Below are 5,666 nucleotides of genomic sequence, written 5' to 3'. Positions count from 1 at the left end.
AAAAAAAAGAGAAAATGTTTGCTGATGACATGAACCCTAAAGACTCCCTAGAAAAATTCAGTAAAGTTAAAAAAATTCAATAAAGTTGCAAAAGCATACAATCAACATACAAGAATCAGTTGCATTTCTATACAATCTATTCAGAAAAAAATTAAGAAAACAATCTCATTTACAATACAAGCAGAAAAGTAAATAAAAAATAAAATACATAGGTATAAATTTAACAAAGGAGGTGAAAGATCTGTATCCTGAAATATATAAGACACTGATGAAATAAATTAAGGTAAACACAAATGTCAAGAAAGTAAAGATATCCTATATTCATGAAGGATAATAATATTCTTTGAATTTTATTCAAAGAAATAATATTGTTAAAATGTCTTTACTACCCACACAGCAATCTGTAGAGTCATTGCAATCCCTATCAAGATTTCAATGTCATTATTTCACAAAAAGAGAAAAAAAATCCTTAAATATGTGTGGAATCAGAAAAGACCTCAAATAACCAAAACTTTTTTTCCAATGTTGGGGATGCTAGGAAAGTGGTCTATCACTAAGTTACTTCCCTAGCTCCTAAAGCTGAAACAATTTTGAGCAAAAGAACAATGTTAGAGGCATAGCACTCCCTGATTTCAAAATATATTTTAAGGCAATTGTAATTAAAAAGGCATGGAGTGGAATAAAAACAGACACATCAATCAGTGAAGCAGAATTGAAAGGCCAGGAATAAACCCATGACACTATGGTCAGTGGATTTTTGGCAAAGGTGCCAAGAACACAAAATGGGTGAAACAGTCCTATCAATAAATGCTGCTGGGAAAATTGCACACTCACGTGCAGAAAAATGAAATTTGATCCTTATCACACACCATGCACAAAAATCAACTCAAAATGGATTAAGGAATTACATGTGCGATTTGAAAACTATAAAACTACTAGAAGAAAAGAGAAAATGCTCCACATTGATCTGGGTAATGATTCTTTGGATATGATCCAGTAAGCACAGAATAAAAGAAAAAAATAGAATGATGGCACATCTGTTTTTTCAAGAATTTTGGATCTCTCTCTGCTTCCTGTCTGCCATGCCATGAACAATTGTCTGCCCTTCTATCCTGCCTCAGAACCACTGGACCACAGGCTGAAACCTCTACACAATGTCCCAGGAGATCTATTTGTCCAACTGAATAGCTCAGCCCTAAGTGAGATCACAGTAGGAACAATCTAATGCACACCCACGGAAGCCAGCATGGTGGAATAGTTAAGGCCTGGGGTTCTGAAGTCAGATTGCTGTACTCAGGTTCTGCTGTTTGCTAAAGAACTTTCTGTTTACTATGAGAACTTGAATTTTCTGTTTCTTTACTCATCAGCAATCTACTTCTAGAGTGTGTGACGCTAAAATTGATTTATGGTATATTAGGCCTAAGAGTACTAGGATTAATGGTGTGAATGCTATCTGTTTTAAATAGTCTAGATAAGATGGAAGGGGCAGAAAGATGCTGTTAAATTTTTTTGTTGCTTTTGCTATCTTGTGGGCACCATAATCTGCTCTCTACAAGGCTGCTTTGCCATGCCACCTTGCCCTGGAGCCAGCCAATTATTGACAGAAACCTCTACAGACTGTGAGCTAAATAAACCTTTCCCCTTAAAAAAAGAATTTTGTATAAGTACATGTTTGCAGTACATAATGATTACATTCATTGTGCAAAGTTGGTACATGTATATAAATTCATTTTATGTGCCCTTCCTCTCCCCTCCTTCCTTCCTCTTTCCAGCTCTTGCTCCCCTTTACATTTGCAAAGGATCTATTTGCCTGTATCTAATTATCTTTTATTTTGCTCTTTAATTTTTTTATATTATGCATTTCTTATATTAGAGAAACCATGCAACATTTAGGCTTATGTATCTCATTTATTTCATGAAGCATTATGATCTCAAGGTAAACTCATTTTCCTACAAATGACTCACATTATTCTTTATAGCAGAATAGTGTTCCATTGAGTATAAACACTGTATTTTCTTTATCCATTCATCTATTGATATACTGCTTCCAAGATTAAACTACTATGAGTTGTGCTGCTATAAACATGAGTGTGCATGTGCCATTGTACTGTGAAGTGTTTAACTCTTTGGGGAAGGTACCTAGAAGAAGAATAGCTGAGTCAAATGGAATTTCTGGTTTTTGATTTTTGAGGAATTTCCATATTGATTTCCATAATGGTTATGCTATTTTATAGCTCCCCAACAATGTGGAATTTTCCCTACAGACTTGCAAGAATTTGTTATTATTTGATTTCTTCATGATAGCCTTTGTTTTTGTGGTAAGATGGAAATCCACTGTTTTAATTTTCCTTTCTCCAATAACCACAGATATTGAACTTTCTTCATGTATTTATTGGCCATTTGTACTTCTTCTGAGAAGTGTATATTCATTTCATTTGCCCATTATTTTATTAGCCTGTTCTTTTGGGAGGTTTAATTTTTTTGTGTTCTTTATATATTCTAGATATTGGTCCTCTATCCAAGGAGTAGCTGAACATTTTTTTCTCATATTGTAGGGTTTCTTTTTTATATTTGGTTGTTCCCTTTGCTGTGCAGAAGCTTATTAATTTGATATATCCAATTTTTTGATTCTTGATGTATTTCTTGTGCAACTAGGGCTCTATTCAGAAGGTCCTTGCCTATGCCTATGACTTGAAGAGTTTTACCTCTTTTATCTTCCAGCAGGTTGTGTTTCTGTTTTAATATTTAGACCTTTGAACCATTTTTGATTTTAGTTTAGTACATGGTGAGAGATGTGTGTCTAGATTCTATATCTATATTTTTTTCAGTACCAGGGATCAAACTCAGGACTTGTGAGGCAGGTGCGGTGCCAATGAGCTGAATTCCCAGCCCTAGATTCAATATTCTTCAGGTTGATTGCCAGTTTCTCCAGCACCATTTGTGAAAGAGGCTGTCTTTCATCTGGCATGTTTGTTTGCTCCCTTTGTAAAAACAAAACAAAACAAAACCAAAAAAAACAGATGGCTGCCACCTGCCTGCAAGAGAAAGGTTCCAAGTTCAATCCCCGGTACCAAACCAAACCAAACAAAACAAAAAACTCAATGGCTGAAAATGCCTGGGGATGTTTGTGCATCTTCTGTTCTCTTGGTTAGGTTAATTCTTAAGTATTTAATTTTTCTTGATGCTATTTGAATGATACTGTTTTCCTAATTTCTTTCTCAGTGGATTCATTATTGGTGTACAAGAACATATTCAGGAAGCAGAAGGATCTCCATGAGTTCAGGATGAGCCTTCACTACACAGAGAGTTCAAGGCCTGCCTCAACCACAGAGCAAGACCTTGTTTCCCAAAAAACAAAAAACAAAAAACAAAAAAAGAAGAACCAAGCAGACAAAAAAATTATGTCAGTGAAAACAGTATGTCATTGCTACCTCATGACTGTCACACAGGGCTTTTAACACAAGACTTGCTCTACAAAAGTAGGCGTAGTGATGGTAGTGGAGAAGGTATAAAAACAAATTATGAAGCATAGAAATAAAGAAATAAAAGAATGTAAACAGTTTTCTTTTTTGAAAACTCACAATTGAACTTCAGAGGGACTCAACATCATGCTTGCATTTGGGGACTTAATACAAAAAATTTAGTTTGAACAGCTATTTGCAGGTGGCAGGAGCCACCTTCAGTAGATCTTCAAATTGGAAACTACTGCTTCACCACCTATTGAGGATAAGCTGCAAATGGAATCATTTCATAGTTTTTAGAAATTTGGATGACTATGTCACCTGCGTGCTTCCCATGATCATTCTGCTGGTCACCACCTCTCCCACAAGCTCTTCCTAAAAATCCTTCTCTTGATTTCTCCCATTGCTGCTATTGTCGATCCTGCTCCCGCAACATTGCTACTTTTAGTTCACATTTACTAAGCCCAACATTGTGGAATTTCTTTTCACTATGTTCTTCACTGGTTTTTCTTCTTTAAAGTTGATACAGCAGAATTCACATTTCCTGTTGGATTGTTATGCATGGGAAGCTCTGTGGATTCCACCTCACCCAAACCACCAAAGTACAGTGGTACTGCGGTCGTGAACTTAATTTGTTCTATGATTTTGAAAAAGATGGCCACATTTGTGTTTGTGTGGGAAAGATGGTGGTGGTCGTGCTTGTCACCCAGTGCAGAGTTTGCAAATAAAAACAAAAATTTGCCAAATGCTTCTATTTGTGAACCAAATTGCAAACAAAAACATTCATGAATCAAGGAACAACTGCACTCCCTTATTTTTTCTTCAGTTGTATCTGGAGAAAGCCCACCAACAAAAAAAACATTTTTAGTGCTTTTTTGTTTTCATGTCTTTGGCCCTTTTAGGATCAATCACCCCCCCATTCTTTTTTTTTCTTCTAATCTATGACCTTATCTACATTCTCCAACTCCTTTTTTTGGAGACAGGGTCTAACTATGTAGACCAAGCTGGCCTCAAACTCATTGTGATTCTCTTTTCCAGGTACTGGGAATACAGATGTGCACCACCATGCCTAGCTCTCTGGTTCTTTCAATAGTAAAAAGTCAAAACACCTTGATCACCCTGTGACAGGATCTAACTCCAGAGTGCAGTGTACAAATTCACCAAATTTGGAAAAGTACTCGTTCACCTGCTGAGCTGCCTGCCGTCATCACTGCTGCAGCCTCATCCCCGCAGGACTGTTCCTCCAAGTTAGTGTTACTGCCTCTGCCATCCCAGATGCGACATCTTTGCTGCCACAAACCCAAACTAGCAGAAAATAGGGTTACTCTGCTAGAAAGAAGAATTAATTTGACTGATTGTAGGAAAATAAATGTACCTTCAGATCGTAATGTTAAGTGAAATAAATCAGATACACAAGCTTAAATGTGGCCTGGTTTCTCTAATATAAGAAACAAAAAACACAAATAAAGAGTAAAATAAAAGGTAGATAATAGGAAACAGGCAGATAGATCTTTTGCAAATGGGAAGGGGATCAAGAGATGGAAAGAGTGGGGAGGGGGAGAGGGGAAGGAGAGATAAAAATAATTCAGATGTGTTATGGACATGCACCAACAGGTACATAAAGGTTAAGAAAATAACAAAATAAAAAGGAATGCAGTACTGATACATAGTACAATATGGATGAACTTTCAAAACATTATGCTACCACAAGGAAGCAAGGCATAAAAGATTTCACATTGCATGACTCCATTCATACGAAATGTCCAGAATAAGAAAATCTATGGAGAAAGAAAGTGGATTGTGGATTACTAGGGTCTGGGAAGAGAGGATAATGAGCAGATACTGCTTAATGGTTTCAGAGTTTTTGTTTGGGGTGATAGAAAATTTTGCTATAGTGGTGAAGGTTGAACAACACTGTAAATGTAATTAATGCTCATGAATTGCACATCTAAAACTTATTAAAATAGCCAGGCATATTGGAGCATGCCTGTTATGACTTGTGTCTAGATGTCCCCCCAAAGCCTCATGCAGTTATATGTGGGGCTTTTCCAGAAGTGGCTGGATCTAGAGTGTGTGATTCATAGCAATGCTAGGATTAAGGGTGCTAAGATTGGGCTGGGGATTTAGCTCAGTGGCACCATGCCTGCCTTGCAAGTGCAAGGTCGATCTCCCGTAGGGAAAAAAAAAAAAAAAAAAAAAAAAAAA

Source organism: Fukomys damarensis, unplaced genomic scaffold (assembly GCF_012274545.1).
Source record: "Fukomys damarensis isolate Sample0158 unplaced genomic scaffold, DMR_v1.0_HiC HiC_scaffold_39, whole genome shotgun sequence".
NCBI lineage: Eukaryota > Metazoa > Chordata > Mammalia > Rodentia > Bathyergidae > Fukomys > Fukomys damarensis.
The sequence above is the reverse complement of the archived record's forward strand: the minus strand, read 5'-3'. Positions refer to the sequence as shown.